This window comes from Lithobates pipiens, unplaced genomic scaffold, assembly GCF_037356315.1.
Source record: "Lithobates pipiens isolate NorthernLeopardFrog02 unplaced genomic scaffold, aLitPip1_a1.2 Scaffold_22, whole genome shotgun sequence".
In the NCBI taxonomy this organism is placed as follows: domain Eukaryota; kingdom Metazoa; phylum Chordata; class Amphibia; order Anura; family Ranidae; genus Lithobates; species Lithobates pipiens.
Genome location: NW_027507784.1, coordinates 227,920,379 through 227,939,065, shown reverse-complemented (window position 1 = coordinate 227,939,065; position 18,687 = coordinate 227,920,379). Strand labels below are relative to the sequence as shown.

General features: G+C 46.3%; 1 protein-coding gene across 2 annotated transcripts in view; it reads left to right on the top strand.

The window, feature by feature from the left end:
• GSPT1 (G1 to S phase transition 1) overlaps nt 1-18,687 on the top strand; it is a 577,045-nt gene that overhangs the window by 406,627 nt on the left and 151,731 nt on the right. The gene's annotated exons all lie outside the window — the stretch shown is intronic.

The following is an 18,687-nucleotide window of genomic DNA, read 5'->3' as shown; positions in this document are numbered from 1 at the left end:
CCGTTGGTACGAGACGGCGGGCCAGGTGGCCCAGGTGGTAAGCAGCTATGCGGCTCGGTGACAGTGTGTGAGAGGGCTGCTGGCCAATCGGGGAGCAGAAATTACATCATATCTCACCGCCCGGTGCCCGCACTGCATCCTTGCAGTTCTGCCCTCACTGTGCAGCGTGTAGGTAGCCGCGGCAGTGGAGAGATTACTTCATCTCTCTGCTGCTTGACTGGTTCTCTGCCTGACTCTGGGACACAGCAAGAGACAATTATAGCAGACAAGTGACAATCCGCAACGTAATAATCTGCATCACGTGACAAGTGACCACCTGCATCTGGGGACAAGCGACGTGGTCGGTGACACACTTGGGGCTCCCGCTGTTTCTGTCCCTGGGTGAATATCTATATTTCTCCCCCCCCCTGTTCTCAGTGGAGGGACTCTCCAAATTAACACTGCAGCTGCTGACTAGACCCCCTGGCCCCCTACTTTATGTGGGGGACTTTAATGCTATTTTAGATACAGCAATGGATCGCCTGGGGGTGGAGGAAGGCCCTTTCCCTCCTTTATAGACTGGGTTCAGGTTCATTCTTTTTCATGTTGAATTGGGACATGGCACATATTGTATTTTCATGTATCCACAGTACCACTCTGTGTGAGATACATTCAACTAAAACATTTGGGTTCAGGTTCATGACATTACAGAAGTATGGAGCGGGAAACATCCAGATGCACACCACTTTTCCTGCCATTCGGACTCTTTCCACACCATGTCCAGGCTGGATATTTAGTTTGCCACAGCCGAGACCCCCCTTGTTGTCTTTCTCATATCTGCCTAGGGGGCTTTCTGATCATGCCCTTCTCTGTGGACCACCACCTCCTCCCAGGTTCGCGGCCTGATGTTTGGCGCCTGAACTCTTACTGGTTGGAGGACGAGGTGGTGCGGGAAGAATGCAGGACGGACATCACCAGTTACTGGAGGGACAACCTTGGAAAGGTGGACCCCTCCACAGAATGGGATGCATTCAAGACAACCGTGAGGGGCACCTTTTATGTCCATCACAGGGGTCGTATGCAAAAATAATTGGATGCTCACTGATGAGCTTGACAGTTATGGCATGTGGAGAATCGGCTTTTGCCTCTAACCCTGCCTCTGACATGAGGGAGGCATGGTTACAGAGCCGCAGGGAGTATGAGCTCTGTCTGCTGGATCTCACGGAAAAGCACATGCTGCATGCTACTCAGAAATCATTTGAACATGGTACTAAAGCCGGATGTCTCTTGGCATATCTAACTAGGCCTGACCATTCTCCCACCTCCATCCTGCGTATCAGTACTGCACAAGGCACCATCAGTGACCACCCAGGGGATATCTTAGACACTTTCTTATGCTTTTACAAAGACCTGTACACATCTAGGGTTGACTATGATGAATCTCAATTGACTGACTACCTGGCTGACATATCTCTCCCCTCCTTATCGATTGAGGGGCATGATATGCTGGAGGTACCTATTTCGGTCGAGATTGTTGCGGCCATTTCATGTAAATGCGAATCTTACCATCCAATTTTGCTTATTAATGTGCACGTTAAGATTCTGGCCAAAATACTAGCTAATTGATTAACATAGTTGCATCCCTGGTCAGTAGTGACCAAGGGGGCTTTATTCCAGGCAGATCCACCAGGATGAATATTCGCAGACTGGTTCACAACCTGCAATACCCACACAACTGTCCTCCTACTCATGCCATTGTGTCCTGGGACACCTGCAAAGCATTCGACAGTTTGGAATGGCCATACCGTTTTAAGATATTACAAATGTATGGCTTTGGCCCCCGTGTTGTAGCATGGATAAAACTCCTTTGCACTCTCCTGGTAGCTCGGGTTTGAGTCAATTCCTCATCACCAAACCATTTCCAATCACTAGGGGCAGTTGACAGGGGTTGTCGCCCCACTTGTTTGCCCAGGATCCACTTGCGTTTCGCATCCGCTCCTCCCCTCAATTAAAGGACTCCCAATTTCTAATATAGAGGAACGCATTTCACTTTATGCAGATGACATGTTGGTGTATCTAGCTGACACCAACGTGTCACTGCAGGCCCTGTTGGAAGAGATCACTACCTTTGGAGACTATTCTGGCTTCCGGGTAAACTGGGATAAGTCCAGCCTTTCTTTACCATACATCACGGGACACAGCGACTCATTGTAATTACTAAGCAGGTTATATCTCACCTTCAGGTGCTGGACACTGGTATAATCAATTACACAGGAAGTATCCTCCCTATATAATCCCTTCCCTGCAGGGTTTACCTCAGTCTTTTCGCCAGTGTCTAAAGGTGATGGTCATGATTAATGAGTGCTCCTTAGATGGCCTGAACAGGGTCATGCTATCGGATCCATTCAGCCAAACAAAGGCTAAAGCGGATGGTACTCGCTACCGAAGAACGAGGTTTTGCTTGTAACGCTTCTCTTAGGAGAGCTGGGCCCTGAGATCCAGCACCTTGGTCACATTTCTGTTGCAGGGCGCTATACATGGCCCAAGGCAGTGATCCGTACGTACAGAGGGGACCTCACCCTTGAAGGTCTGGCATGACACCAACCCGCCGTGATGAGTAAAGATTGGGTAGCTGTGATATTCCAGCAGTACCCTCCAGCGAGGAATGGTGTGTCTGCATTTGTTTGCAGTGTCTCTATTAAGAGAGCAATTCTGACTGTCTGTTTCCCGGTGGCCACTGGAAGCCGTGTGCTGTCATGCTTGTACTCTGGCTCAGGCAGGCTGCTGTTTTTTTCCCACCAGCCACTAGAGGGTGCAGATTTGCTAGCCTATTGTAGGCAAGGAGGGGGGCAGTCATTACCATGTGCTGACAGGTCGGACGGCCTTGGAGACAGAGTGGGCCAGTTACTAAAATCGCTCAGTTGCGAACATGCACAGATGCTGAATTACACAGTTACTAAGTCACACAGTTGCTTAAAATACACAGTGGCTGGATCGCACAGTTGCTGCTGAAACGCAAGGTTGCTGCTTAAGCAAACAGGTTGCATAAAGATTCATGGTCTTGTGTACAAAATGCATGTTTGGACATGTTTTGTGTTTAAAAAAAAAAAAAAAAAAAAACACAAAACAAGCTTATTTTTGATTACATGAGAACGCATGATTGCATAAGATGACAGGATCGCTTAAAGATACACGGCCACCTAAAAATGCATGTTTGTGTAGAGATGCATCAATTTTTTTTTTTTTTTTTAATTATTATTATTATTTTATTTTTTTTCTCCTATTCGCATGGTCACACAGAAAGGCTTGATCACATAAAGATGCTTGATTATCAGGCTAAAAAACCTCCCCAGGATCCTCATGCAGGTGCTTACAAGCTAGCCAAATGCACAACTGCTGGGATGCACAGTTCCTAAATCACATGAATGCGGAAACGCGCGTTAGCGGAGGATAACTTCCTTTTTACTAGTGCACATATTACATAAAATACTTGAGTTTGGAATGTACATCATGTGGGTAAAACATGTTACAGAACATGATTTTTATCATAGATACGTGTTTTTGGTTTTGTACATAGTCGCATGAGGAGGCTGGGTCACATTAAAGTGCTTGTTTGCACAGAAATGCCCGAAACTGCATAAAAATGCTGGATCACACAAGAGTCCTTGGTCACACAAGGGTACTTGTCCGCACAGTAGTGCTTATAATGCATAAAATATTTGATCACATAAAAAATGCAAAATGACATAGGGATGCATGATCACCTAAAGTTACATGATCGCCTAGATTGGCATGGTTGCATAACAAGGCATGCTAATTTAAGTTTTCCTTAAATATACAGGATTCCTTATGTTCATAAGAATACGTGTCTGCATGGATACATGTTGTGTAATGTTGCATAACACGTTCATAAAATGCATGCTTGCAAAATGCCTGTTCCCTAGCACACGTGCTATAAGTATACGTGTATACAGCGCACACTTTTCTTTTTTTGCCTAAAACATATTTGTATGACTTCATGCCTCCATGAACGCACGCTTCCATAGAGGCATATGGCATCAATGCTTGCCTCATACACATACGTTTGCATATGTTTGCATGAGCTACAGAGGTTGTCTGCGCTTCGCAGGGGAACAGCACCTCTTCTGGTTGGTGGTCTGGCCGTTCGGGTTAGCCACCGTGCCTGGGGTAAAGGCCCAGGGTATAGCCATAATGGCATACTGAGACAATCTGCTGCTGATCAGTCAGTAGCATGGCTGGACCTAGTTGGTCCAGTATGGCTAAGTATCTGGAATTCCTGGGTTGGGATCCCAGTCTAAAGGTACTTTCTTACGGTCGGTAAGGAGCTTGGAGTGTTTGTGACTCATCCCAAAAAGGGGTCAAGGCAAGGAAGTGTTCCTTACTTTTACCTTTGCCAAGGTGCCAGGGAACATGGCTTAAAGCGGAGGTCCACCCTAAAGTGGACCTTCTGCTCATCGGAACCCTCCCCCCCTCCGGCGCCACAATTGGCACCTTTCAGGGGGGAGGGGGGTGCAGGTACCTGTACAGTACAGGTATCTGCACCCACTTCCGGGATAGCTCTCTGCGGAAAGGGGTGTAGATTACGCCCCTTTCCGACAGTCCCCCGCTGCCTGCTGGGAATCACAGCTCCCAGAGGCAGCGGGTCCATCCTTATTGCGCAGCGTGACTCGCGCATGCGCAGTAGGGAACCGGGAAATGAAGCCGAAAGGCTCCACTTCCTGATTCCCATACCCAAGATGGCGGCAGCAGCACCCGAGAGACGATCGAGAGATCGGCTTCGGGTGCCGACAGCGCGGGCGCGCTGGACGGGTAAGTGTCACTATTTTAAAAGTCAGCAGCTGCAGTATTAAAAGTCTTAAAAGTCAGCAGCTGCGGATTCCCGGTGGACTCCCACTTTAATTCAAAGCGGTTCCCTATGCTCAGTTTGGTTCAAGGCTGCTATAAACATTCTGTCTGCCTGGAACAAGTAGAGCCTAACCTAGGCATTATACAAAGGGTCTGGTCTCGGGGATATGCCGGAACTTCAGCAATGATAACAGAAAGCAATCCTTTATGCTGATTACCTAGGTGGTGGTGGCTATGAAGGCTGGCCTCTAGGGATGGAGACCAGTCCTGAAGGAGACCACTGCCCAGGGGAAGTGGTCAAGCTCAGAGTGCCTTAACTGTCAACATTTTAGAACTTCCAATGGCATGTCTGGCTTAATGGCCAAGGCGTTTAGATTGGGGGATTGTACTCTCAGGGTACAGTCAGACAATGCCACATCAGTGGTTTTCTTCATTTACCAAGGAGGCACTTGAAGTCACGCAGCCAGAGGGAAGTGGGCCATGTTCTGGTTTGGGCAGAGGAGCTTGTACCTTGCCTATCGACAATCTTCATTTCGTGAAATGGAGAATTGACAGGCAGCTCTCTGGAGCCATCAACCATTGTTCCCGGGAGAATGGCCTCTTCACCCCGACTTTTTTCTGACCAGATGATATTTTGTGTCCAGGTTCAACAAGAAATTGGACAGCTTTGTGTCAAGGGCTAGGGATCCACTTGCATATGGGCAGATGTGTTGGTGACCCAGTTGGATCAGTTTTTCACTGATTTTATACATTCCTTTCAGTTCAGCTGCTTCCGCAGCTTCTATGCAGGTTCAAAGTGGAAGGGAAGCCGGTAACCCTACTAGTCCGGCATGACCCAGAAGATCCTGGTACGCAGAGATCGTAAGGTTGGCAGTAGGGAAACCATGGACTCTTCCATCTAGTCCAGACTTGCTTTCGCAAAGGGCTGGTATTCCATCCGGCCTTACAATCGCTAAATTTAAGTTGGTCTATTGAAGCCCACATTTTAAAGAATCTGGCTTTCAGGTTCAGTGATAACTACCCTGATTAATGCAAGAAAGTGGGCCTCTGAGACCATTTATTATAGGGTCTGGAGGGCCTATGTTTCCTAGAATGAAAACGAAAGATGGCATCCTCTGAGGTATGTCGTAGGTAGAATTCTTCCCTTCCTACAGTTGGGGGTAAAAAATGAAGCTAGCCCTGAATACCATCAAGGGTCAGATCTTGGCCTTTGTCATTGTTTTTGAAAGGCCTCTTGCTTCACATTCTTTTATGCAAGGGACAACACGTATACACCTGCCAGTTAGGTCGCACTTGTGCCCGTAGGGTTGAGTCTAGTTTTGTTGGCTTACAAGGACAGCACCTTGGGACGATGCACTATATTCCGTTGAGCCCCCTAACGGGGGAATTGGTGTTCTTGGTTGCCGTAGCCTCTGCAAGTGTTTGTGTAGGCAGCTTTCTTTTATATTATTATTAGGGATAGGTGATGTTAAATCCTCACCCAGCCTGAAAAGGATCTAGCTGTCATTTGAATCAAGACGTTTCTTACCTTCCTTTTACCAGAACCTTGTTCTGTGGAAGAAAAGTTATTACTTCCTCTCAATATAGTGAGAGAGGTAAAGGTATATCTGAATGTTTCAGATACGGAAAACTGATGTTTGTGCTGCTAGAGGGGCTTAAAAAATGGGCAGGCAGCATTCAAATCGGCTATTAAAATGATTGCACACTCTCGTCGTAGTTAGAGCAGTCATCGCCTATCTGAAGCGACTGCTCAGATACGGAAAACTAATGTTTGTGGCGCTACCGGGATGTCTCAGGAAAGGGCAGATAGCGTCTAAATCAACTGTTTTATTGATTCGTCAAGTTATTATTCAGGCTTGCAGTTTGAAGAAAAGGTTTTCTCCTTTAGAGTGCACTTCCCCAGGGCTGTAAGCTCTTCATGGGCGGTGCGTTACCAAGCCTTTGACTCAGATTTACAAGGTCGCTACTTGGTCGTCTATACATGTGTTCATAATTTCTATCAGTTGAATGTAGGACGGCAAGAGGATGCAGCTTTGGCGCAGTGTACTGCAGGCAGCAGTATAGGTCCTCACATCTGATGGTGATCTGCGTGTATTTGTCTCCCTCCCCTCAGTAGGCATTGCTTTAGGACATCCCGCTTAGTAATTACTATGAGCCTCTGTGTCCAGGTAGGAACTGCAAAGTCCACCTATGACTTATCTTTCAATTATATTGCAAAATGCCTTAAAAACTCCTCTAGAACCTGTTAAAACCTGTGCTAATACAGCGTGTCTCACAGCAGCGGGAGGGGGGGGGGGGGACTGAGTGGATAGGGATATGTGTTCTTTTTAAACAAGCATAAATCTGAAAAGCTGCTAAGGCTTTGTAAATCCCCTCCGCCTCCCCTCTGAGGTGACTCTTGCTAAAGCACAGGCAAGGGCGTGTCGCGTAGACAACCAGGCTCACGCCTAAAAAAAAAAAAAAAAATTAAAGTTGATAATCTGGAAAAAGGGTTCAGAGCAGCTGAAGCAAAGCTGCCACGGGACACGGAGGGGCTGGTGCATGTGAGGGGTTTACGCAGGCATTTGCAATACAGGAAAAACGTATTGTTTAGCATTAGATGATAATTCTATGCTACCACTGTTTTTCCTACTATTGTTCAAATAAATAGAACAGTTCTTAGAGCACCTTTTTGCTTTTTGTGCTTTGCACTATGGCTTCAAGGCTTACTACTAAGGCACCAAACCAACTCCAGGCCCTGGGAACTCCAGACATTCCTCCACATTGTCATCCCCTCCGGAGATACCTGACATGGCAAGCCAGGGTGAGTCATTGAAAGCAATTGGTGCAACTGCTTCTCACGCTTCAGGCCCTGTATATGTGACTGAAGATGCATTTTCCTCTGCCCTGCAGGGCTTAAAAGGAAGATTAGTGGCTTTAATCGCATCCTCCATTAAAGTGGAGAAGCGTGCTAGATCCCTCTCTCCCACTCCAAACCCCTTACCAGGGGAACACTGGGGACAGGATGTGAGGTATTACCCTCAAACGATCGGGAAAAACAAACCAATTACTCCTCTGCGGAGGAAACATTTGAAGTTTCAGCTTCACAATCTGAGGTACAAATCCTTACGGACATGGTTCGCTCCACTTTCATGCTACCCCTAACAGAGTCAGCTGAAAGCCTGGTTTCTTCTTTGGGTTCCTTGAAACTTTCACAACCAGTGCATGCATTTCCAGTCCACACATTACTAGAGAAGCTTAATTATACCAAATAGGATCATTTTCTCCCTCCAAAGAGATTCTCGGTTCTCTATCCTATGGAGGAAAAATTCACCAAAAAATTGAAAGTTCCAGCAATAGATGCTGCGATTTCCAGTGTGAATAAAAGTTTAACTTGTCCAGTGGACAATGCACAGATGCTAAAGGATCCAACAGATAAGTTGGAATGCCAGTTAAAATCCTCTTTTTCTTTAGAAGGTACTGTTGCTCAGCCTGCAATTGCAACTATAGGCTAGGCATCTGTCAGCCCTGAAAAGACCAGTTCAGAGGCCCTTAACGAGCTCCCTGCACAACAGGCCAGTGAGTTGGCCGATCAAAACCCATTATGTTTTGCCATAGATGCTATAAAGGATTATATTCACCAGGCGTCTCGTCTTGCACTTGTGCTATTACACATGTGTAGGACCCTTTGGCTAAAAGGTTTGTCTGCCGAAGCACCGTGCAAAAACCTTCTGTCTAGTTTCCCATTTCATGGGGAGCAACTATTTGACGATTTGGATAAATACATCCAGACAATTTACAGTGGAAAAAGAACTCTCTTGCCAAAGTATAAACGTCCTTCATTTAAACAGACTTTCTCTCCTGCACAAAGCGCATCCGCCTCTAGACAGTGGCAAACTGCTTCCACCGTCAGATTCCAGAGGAAACTCACAGGGTCAGGCTCAAAGGAAGACATGAAGCCGCAAGACTACAAAGCAGAATACAAAGACCTCCTCACGAAGAGGCGTCTCCCCTCACCAAGGTGGGGGGGGGGACTTATGCATTTCACAGAAGTCTGGCAGAGGGAAACTCAGGACAGATGGGCTCTGTCCACAGTGACTCTAGGATACAAACTAGAGTTTCGGGTATGGGTACAACGAATCAAAAAACTCACGGATCGGATCATTCCTCGGATCAGAGTAACAGATCGGATCATTTTTCGGATCAGCAAATAATTTAATTTGCAAAAACCTATGAAATTCCACCACCATATAGTCCCCACCGTAATGGACATCTCCCCACTAATATTGGCTGGGCACTGCAGAGTATTGGCAGGGTATGGAGGGATGGCTGTTACAGAGCAGCGCTGTGGGCACTACAGATGCAGCCCACAGCGCTGCTTCCATCTGATTTCTCCCCTCCACTGTACAGAGAGGGGAGAGAGGAACCGGCGTCATGACAGGACGCCGGTTTGTTTCCAAGTGATCACTTCATTTGACAGATCGATCACATTGTAAACGGCCTGGGTGTAGAAAGATGGCCGCCGCTTCGGAGCTAGGTCAAAGCCGCGGCCTTTCCTAAGGCCGAGACCGCGGAGAGCTCTGCATATCGCGGCGTGGGCCAATCCGAGCGGGAGTACCCATTCGGATCACGGATTGTGACGATCCGTTGCACCCCTAGTTTCGGGGGTTTCCACCATCTCACTTTCTGAGATCAAACGTTCCCAAGGATCTGGGGAAAAGACTATCCCTGTTTCAAGCATTAGACCGATGGACTCAAGGGGTAATCCTACAGATCCCCACAGAAGAACAAGGTTTAGGTTTCTATTCAAACCTGTTTACGGTACCAAAAACGAATGGAGATGTCAGGCCCATTTTGGATTTAAAACATCTAAATCGGTTCCTAAAAATGCTCTCATTTCGAATGGAGTCGATCAGGTCAGTGGTCTCCATCCTACAAGGCGAAGAACTGATAGCGGCCATCACCATCAGGGGCGCATATCTGCATGGTCCCTATGTTTCCCGCTCACCAAAGGTTTCTGCAATTCAAAGTGGAACGGCACTTTGTTTGCGGCCATACCCTTCGGTCTAGCCACAGCACCATGGGTATTCACAAAAATACTGTCCCCACCTCTAGCCAGGTTGAGGGCACAGGGCATAACAGTGTTGGCGTACCTAGACGATCTATTAATAGACCAGTCAGTGGCTCGTTTAAAACAAAGTGTATGCATTACAACCAGCTACCTGGAAAGTCTTGGTTGGATCCTCAACCTAGGGAAGTCTTCCTTAAATCCAGTAAGAATTCTGGATTACTTAGGCCTGATCATAGATACAGCCAAGAAAAGGGTGTTCTTGCCTCCAGCAAAGACTAGCTCCTTACAAGAGCTGGTACGGATGGTCAGGTCAAAAGCAAATCTTTCAGTTCGCCTTTGCATGAGGTTGTTAGGAAAGATGGTAGCTTCATTCGAAGCAGTCCCCTATGCCCAGTTCCAGTCAAGACTGTTGAAAAACAGATACCTCTCTGCTTTGAACAAGCTGATCCAAACTTTGGACTTGCCAATGTGGCTGCTCTCAAGAGTGTCTCAAAGCCTCGGTGGTTACGAAGCCAGAATTTGCTGAAGGGGAAATCCTTCAGACCAATAATCTGGAAAGTAGTAACGACAGATGCCAGCCTCTTGGGGTGGGGAGCGGTACTAGAGGATACGACTGTCCCGGGGACAGTGATCAAAACTCGAAAGAGCCCTGCCCATCAACATCCCAGAGATTCTGGCAGTGCATCTGGCTCTGAAAACCTGGACCTCTAGGTTAACCACTTAACAACCGCCCATTGCCGATTAACGGCTGCAGGGCGGTTGTTTAACTCTGAGAGGCCGTTAATTAACGGCCTCCCAGAACTCTGCTCTCGCGCGCCCCATGGGGCGCGCACACGAGATCATCCGTGACAGCCGGGTCCAGTCGCGGCCGTTTACCACGTGATCGCTCCGTCAAATGACGGAGTGATCACTTGTAAACAAACCGGCGTCATAACATGACGCCGGTTCCTCCCTCCCCCTCTCTGTACCGATGGGTACAGCGGAGGGGAAAAAGATCGGTGTCAGCAGCGATGTGGGCTGCATCTGCAGTGCCCACATCGCTGCTCACCGAAATTTAACCCCTCAATTCCCTGCCAATACTCTGCAATACCAGCTCATACTCTGCAATACCAGCTCATACTCTGCAATACCCCCAATACTCTGCATTACTCTGCAGTACCCTGCCATTACTCTGCAGTACCCTGCCATTACTCTGCAGTACCCCGCCATTACTCTGCAGTACCCCGCCATTACTCTGCAGTACCCCGCCATTACTCTGCAGTACCCCGCCCATTACTCTGCAGTACCCCGCCCATTACTCTGCAGTACCCCGCCCATTACTCTGCAGTACCCCGCCCATTACTCTGCAGTACCCCGCCCATTACTCTGCAGTACCCCGCCCATTACTCTGCAGTACCCCGCCCATTACTCTGCAGTACCCCGCCCATTACTCTGCAGTACCCCGCCCATTACTCTGCAGTACCCCGCCCATTACTCTGCAGTACCCCGCCCATTACTCTGCAGTACCCCGCCCATTACTCTGCAGTACCCCGCCATTACTCTGCAGTACCCCGCCATTACTCTGCAGTACCCCGCCATTACTCTGCAGTACCCCGGCCATTACTCTGCAGTACCCCGGCCATTACTCTGCAGTACCCGTGCAGTACCCCGCCCATTACTCTGCAGTACCCCGCCCATTACTCTGCAGTACCCCGCCCATTACTCTGCAGTACCCCGCCCATTACTCTGCAGTACCCCGCCCATTACTCTGCAGTACCCCGCCCATTACTCTGCAGTACCCCGCCCATTACTCTGCAGTACCCCGCCCATTACTCTGCAGTACCCCGCCCATTACTCTGCAGTACCCCGCCATTACTCTGCAGTACCCCCCAATACCCTGTCATAAATTGCCATACCCAGCCATACTCGGAGATACCAAGCCATACTCGGTGATACCCTGCAATTCCCAGCCATAGACGCCCCCCCCCCACCCCCACCCCTCACCACCCTCCGGTGCTTCTACCAACTCGCCAGTACGATCAAAGCCAGAATCTTTTTTTTTTTTTTTTTTTTTTTTTCAGGCTTCCCAGCCTAGAGGTGAGATGTGGGGTCATATTGACCCTCAGATTTCACTGTAAAGAGGACCTGTCACCCCATATTCCTATTATAAGGGATGTTTACATTCCTTGTAATAGGAATAAAAGTGATCAAAAACTTATTTTTGGGGAAAAAAATGTCACACTAAAATAAAGTAAAATGAACAATAATAAAAATTTTTTTAAAGCGCCCCTGTCCCCATGTGCTCGCATGCAGAAGCGAACGCATACGTAAGCCCCGCCCACATATGAAAACGGTGTTCAAACCACACATGTGAGGTATCGCCGCAAACGTTACAGCGAGAGCAATAATTCTAGCCCTAGACCTCCACTGCAACTCAAAACATGTAACCAGTAAAAAAAAATTAAAGCGTCACCTATGGGGATTTTTTAAGTAGCGACGTTTGGCGCCATTCCACGGGCATGTGCAATTTTGAAGAGTGACATGTTTGATATCTATTTACTCAGCATAACTTCATCTTTCACTTTATGCAAAAATTGGGCTAACTTTACTTTTTTTTTTTTTTTTTTTAAGCACAGAACTGTTTTTTCCCCCCCAAAAAAACGCGTTCGAAAAATTGCTGTGCAAATTCTGTGTGAGATAAAAATTTGCAACGACCACCATTGTATTCTCCAGGGTCTTTCCTAAAAAAAAAATATATAATGTTTTGGGGTTCTCTGTCATTTTCTAGCAAATAAATGATGATTTTTACATGTAGGAGAGAAATGTCAGAATTGTCCTGGGTGCTCCAGAACGCCTGATGGCGCTCCCTGCATGTTGGGCCTCTGTATGTGGCCACACTGTGTAAAAGTCTCACACATGTGGTATCGCCGTACTCGGGAGTAATAGCAGAATGTGTTTTGGGGTGTAATTTGTGGTATGCATATGCTGTGTGTGAGAAATAATCTGATAATATGACAATTTTGTTAAAAAAAAAAAAGGAAAAATAATCTTGATTTTGCAAAGAATTGTGGGAAAAAATGACAACTTCAAAAAACTCATCATGCCTCTTACTAAATACATTGGAATGTCTTATTTCCAAAAAGGGGTCATTTGGGGGGTATTTGTACTTTTCTGGCATGTTAGGGTCTCAAGAATTGAAATAGGCCGTCAGTCCTTCAGGTGTGATCAATTTTCAGATATTGGCACCATAGCTTGTGGACTCTATAACTTTCACAAAGACCAAATAATATCCACCAATTTGTACTTATTTTTACCAAAGATATGTAGTAGTATAAATTTTGGCCAAAATTTATGAAGAAAAAATTACTAATCTGCTAAATTTTATAACAGAAACAAAGAAAAATTCATTTTTTCGCAGAATTTTTGGTCTTTTTTCTTTTATAGCACAAAAAATAAAAAACTGAGAGGTGATTAAATACCACCAAAAGAAAGCTCTATTTGTGTGAAAAAAAGGACAAACATTTCATATAGGTCCAGTGTTGCATGACTGAGTAATTCTCGTTCAAAATGTGAGAGCACCAAAAGCTGAAAATTGGTCTGGTTATTAAGGGTGTTTAAGTGCCCAGTGGTCAAGTGGTTAAAGAAGCACCAGCATGGCCCAAAAGGTCATGGTACGCAGAAATCATAAAGATGGCAGTGGACGGTCCATGGCCCCTCCCACTAACGCCAGACCTGCTGTCTCAGGGGCTGATATTCCATCCTACTTTACGAACGCTAAATTTAGTGGCTTGGCTATTGAAACCCACATTCTGAAGGAACGTGGGCATTCCAGGTCGGTTATCTCAACTTTGATTAATGCTAGGAAGCCAGCTTTCAGAACTATATATAATAATGTTTGGATGGCTTATGTTTCCTGGTGTGAATCCAAGGGTTGGCACCCTCGAACATATATCATAGGCAGATTTCTTGCCTTTCTACAATTAAGCGTAGAGATTAAGTCTCAGCCTTATCTATTTTATTTCAAAGACCGTTTGTTACGCATTCTCTAGTCTGGGGTTTTAAGCAAGTGGTAATGTGGGTTAATCCACCAGTAAAACACCCTTGAGACCTTCGGACTTGAATTTCGTTTTGCCAGTGTTACAAAAATAGCCATTTGAACCCATAAAGCATATTCCCTTAGTCCTTCTGACAAGAAAGCTGGTATTTTTGTTTGCTATATCCTCAGCAAGGAAGGTTTCAGAATTGGCTGCTCTTTCTTGTAAAGAGCCATATTTGATTATTCATGAGAACAGAGGGGTGTTACGCCCTCGTCCAGGTTTTTTGCCAAAGGTATTTTCAGGTTTTCACCTGAACCAAGATATTCTGCCATTGGTTTTTCCAAAACCATGTTCCAGGGAAGAAAAGTCACTACATTGTCTTGATGTAGAGAGAGCAGTGAAAATCTTTTTAAAGGCAACTGCTCAGAGTCTTAAGGCTGATGTTTTATTTATTCTGCCAGAGGGTCCTAAGAAAGAACAGGCAGCTTCAAAATCCACTGTCTCTAAGTGGATTTGACAAGTGATAATTAAAGCTTATGATTTAAAAGGTAAAATTCCCCCATTTCAAGTTAAGGCACACTCTACCAAAGCGGTTAGTGCTTCTTGGGCAGTGTGTCACCAGGCCTCCATGGCTCGGATCTGCAAGGCCGTAACTTGGTCTTCAGTACATATATTCACAAAATGTTATCAGGCGGATGTAAGGAGGTATGAGGATATTGCCTTTGGGCGCAGTGTGCTGCAGGTAGCAGTATAAGTCCTCAGGCCTGGGGGTGCCCTACGGGTTGTGTCTCCCTCCCTTCAAGTAGCATTGCTGTGGGACATCCCATTAAGTAATTAAGGCTCTGTGTCCCATGATGTACGATAAAGAAAATATAATTTTTATAAAAGCTTGCCTGTTAAATCTTTTTTTTTTTGGAGTAAATCATGGGACACAGGTCCCGTCTTTTTTTACATTTTTTTATGGGGTTTAAGTATGTTGCTTGGCTACAAAAACTGAGGTACTCCTGGAAGTAGGCACGGTTATATAGGGAGTGAACTTCCTGTATTGGATATACCAGTGTCAACACCTGAAGGTGGCCCATAACCAATTAAGTAATTACTTAAGGCTTGGTGTCCCATGATGTACTCCAAGAAAAGGATTTTACAGGTAAGCTGTTATAAAAAATCCTATTAGGCAAGACCAATAAAGGATTTTTGATACAGAAATGTTGGCTTACTGAAAAGTATGTCCATGTACAGTATAGTATGCAGTCAATACTATAGCATGTCTGCTGTCATCTTCCTCTTGACCAATACCCCACATATTCTCTATGGGGTTTAGTTCAGGTGAGTTTGGCCAATCATGCACAGTGAACCAGAATTATTAAACCAGGTATTTGTACTTTTGACAATGTGGGCAGGTGCCATGTCCTGATGGAAAGTTAAATCTGCATCTCCATAAAGCTTGTCAGCAGAGGGAAGCATGAAGTGCTTTAGAATTTTCTGGTAGAGGGCTGCACTGACTTTGGACTTGATAAAACAGCGGGCATCATTGACTCTAGAAACTTCACACTGGACCTTATGCAACATGGAATCTGTGCCTCTTCACTCTTCCTCCAGACTCTGGGACCTTGACTTCCAAATGGAATGCAAAATTTACTTTACTCTGAAAAGAGGACTTTGGACCACTGAGCAAACAGTCCAGTCCTTTTTCTCCTTAGCCCAGGTAAGACACTTCTGACGTGTGGTTCAGGAGTGGCTTGATACAAGGAATGCAACAGTTGTAGCCCATGTCCTGGGTACAGCTGTGTGTGTGGTAGCTCTTGAAGCACTGACACCAGCTGTAGCCCACTCCTTGTGAATCTCCCCCAAATTATTGAATGGCCTTTGCTTCACAATCCTCTTAAGGTTGCGGTTATCACAGTTGCTTGTGGACCTTTTTCTATCACACCTTTTCCTTCTATCCAACTTTCCATTATGTTTGGATACAGCATTCTGTGAACAGCCAGTTTTAGTTATGACATTTTTTGCAACTTGCCCTCCTTGTGGAGGGTGACTATCTTCTGGATAACTGTCAATCCGCAATCTTCCCCATGATTGTGTAAACTGAACAAGATTGAGACCATTTAAAGCCTCAGGAAACCATTACAGGTGTTTTGAGTTAGCGAATTAGGTCGGGTTTACACTGGTGCGACAAATGCTCAGACATTGGGAGCTCATGTCGCATGACGTGTGAAAATCCATGTTTCCCTATGGGAGAACTGGTCTGACACAAGTCAGTCCGACTTTGAAAATGCTCCCTGCACCACTTGGTCCGACTTTGATCCTACTTCAGTTCATTGAATATCATTGAACGCCGTCTTGCCTGATCTGACTTTGGCATGCGGCTTGTGCTCTGATCTTGAGGGGGAACTCCACTCCAAATTTTAAATAAAAAAAAAATGGCATGGGTTCTCCCTCTAAGAGCATACCAGGCTCTTCGGTCTGATATGGATCTTAAGGGGAACCCCCTACGCTGAAAAAGATATATATATATATATATATATATATATATATAATCTTTTTTTATTGTGTATATCCATGCCGAACCCTTATCCGAGCACGCAGCCCAGAAAAGGGGGTGGGGACAAGTGAGCCCCCCCCCCCCCCCCCTCGAACCGTACCAGGCCGCATTCCCTCAACATGGGGGTGGGTGCTTTGGGCAGGGGGCACGCTCCACCCCTAAGCACCTTGTCCCCATGTTGATCCTGCCTCCCCCCACTGTGAATAAGTATGGGGCACCCTACCCATTCACCTGGGAGGGAAAAAGGGTCAATAAAAAAACACACTAGACAGGCTTTTTTAAATATTTTTTTTTATATAGATTAGGCATATCCGGGGGTCTCTTTTGACTTCTCTGCTCTCACCGGCCCTTCTCCGCTCTCTCCAGCCTCTTCTCCCGCTCTCCGGTGTCTTCTGACGATCTCCTCCATCTTCTACTCTTTTGCTAGTGCTGGCCTGGTCTTTTACGCCGCCATCTTCCGATGTTGACACGACGCTCTCTCCTGCTGTAATGCCGGGTGCGCAACGACTTATATAGGCATGGGGCGTGGTCACTGGGTTTGGTCATACGGTGACCCCACCCCTTATGACGTCACTGCCCCATCATGCCTTGGGTGATGACAACATAAGGGCGGGGTCACCGGATGGCATCACCCAGTGACCATTCCCCATGCCTGTATACGGCATTACAGCAGGAGAGAGCCTCGTGTCAACATCGGAGGAAGATGGAGAAGACTGGGCCAGTGCTAGCAAAAGAGCAGGAGAAGTCGGAAGAGACCCCCAGAGCTGCCTAATTACTTTAAAGTGCAGTCTATTGTGTTTTGGGGGGGGGGGTTATTATTATTGACACTTTTTTTTCCCCCTAGGAGCATGGGTACCCACATAGGGCGGGGGGGGGCGGGATCTGTGGCCCCCTTATTAAAGGGGCTCCTAGATTCCATTAAGCGCCCCCACCCGCAGACGCTGACAACCAATGTCCAGGGTTGTCGGGAAGGCCCTTGTCTTCATCACCATAGGGACAAGGTGCATTGGGGGGGGGCAGGGCACACCCCTCCCCCCCATGTTGAGGGGTACGGTTCAGGAGGGAGGGAAGTTCGCTTGTCCCTACACCCCTTCCTGACGGACGGGCTGCATGCTCAAATAAGCGTCTGGTATGGATTGTGGGGGGCCCCATGGCTCTTTTTCGGCATGGGGTTCCCCTTAAAATCTATATCGGACCGAAGGACCCAGTATGCGCTTGGAGGGGGGACCCAGGCTGTTTTTTTATTTAAAATTTAGCGTGGCGTTCCCCCTCAAGATTCATACCAAACAGTGCCTGTTTCAAGTCGCAGGGCAAAGTCGGATCCAAGGTAGGATGAGTGTCGTGTCGCACCAGTGTAAACCTGGCCTTTAGACTGTGACACCATGAGTCTACTGTATTGAACATTTTCACAATAGTCTAAAATTCTGAGATAATGCATATTTTGGGTTTTCACTATCTATAAGCCATAATCGTCAATGAAAAGGAACTGATTGAAATGGATCGCTCTGAAATGGGTCGCTCTGAAATGGGTCGCTCTGAAATGGGTCGCTCTGAAATGGGTCGCTCTGAAATGGGTCGCTCTGAAATGGGTCGCTCTGAAATGGGTCGCTCTGAAATGGGTCGCTCTGAAATGGGTCGCTCTGAAATGGGTCGCTCTGAAATGGGTCGCTCTGAAATGGGTCGCTCTGAAATGGGTCGCTCTGAAATGGGTCGCTCTGAAATGGGTCGCTCTGAAATGGGTCGCTCTGAAATGGATCGCTCTGAAATGGATCGCTCTGAAATGGATCGCTCTGAAATGGATCGCTCTGAAATGGATCGCTCTGAAATGGATCGCTCTGAAATGGATCACTCTGAAATGGATCACTCTGAAATGGATCACTCTGAAATGAATCTATAGGATGAGTTTAACTTTTTGAATTGATTTGCTGAAATTAACTTTTTGATATTTTAATGTTTTGAGATACACCTGTTTGTGCCTTTTACACAAGGTCTTTGCACACAATTTTTACTCAGTATCTTTGTCAACAAGATCCTGATTTTAAATATCAGTAAATTCTGATGTCTGCATGCAAGGGGCAACTAGATATATTTGAATAATTGAGATACATTTTTACATTTTTTTGGGGCTTACACTTATCCTAAAATACTCAGATTGAAATACTGATTTGTATGTAAAGAACATTATGTAAAACAGTGTTGCCTAATGGGTTTGTTTTACATAATGTTAATTGTAT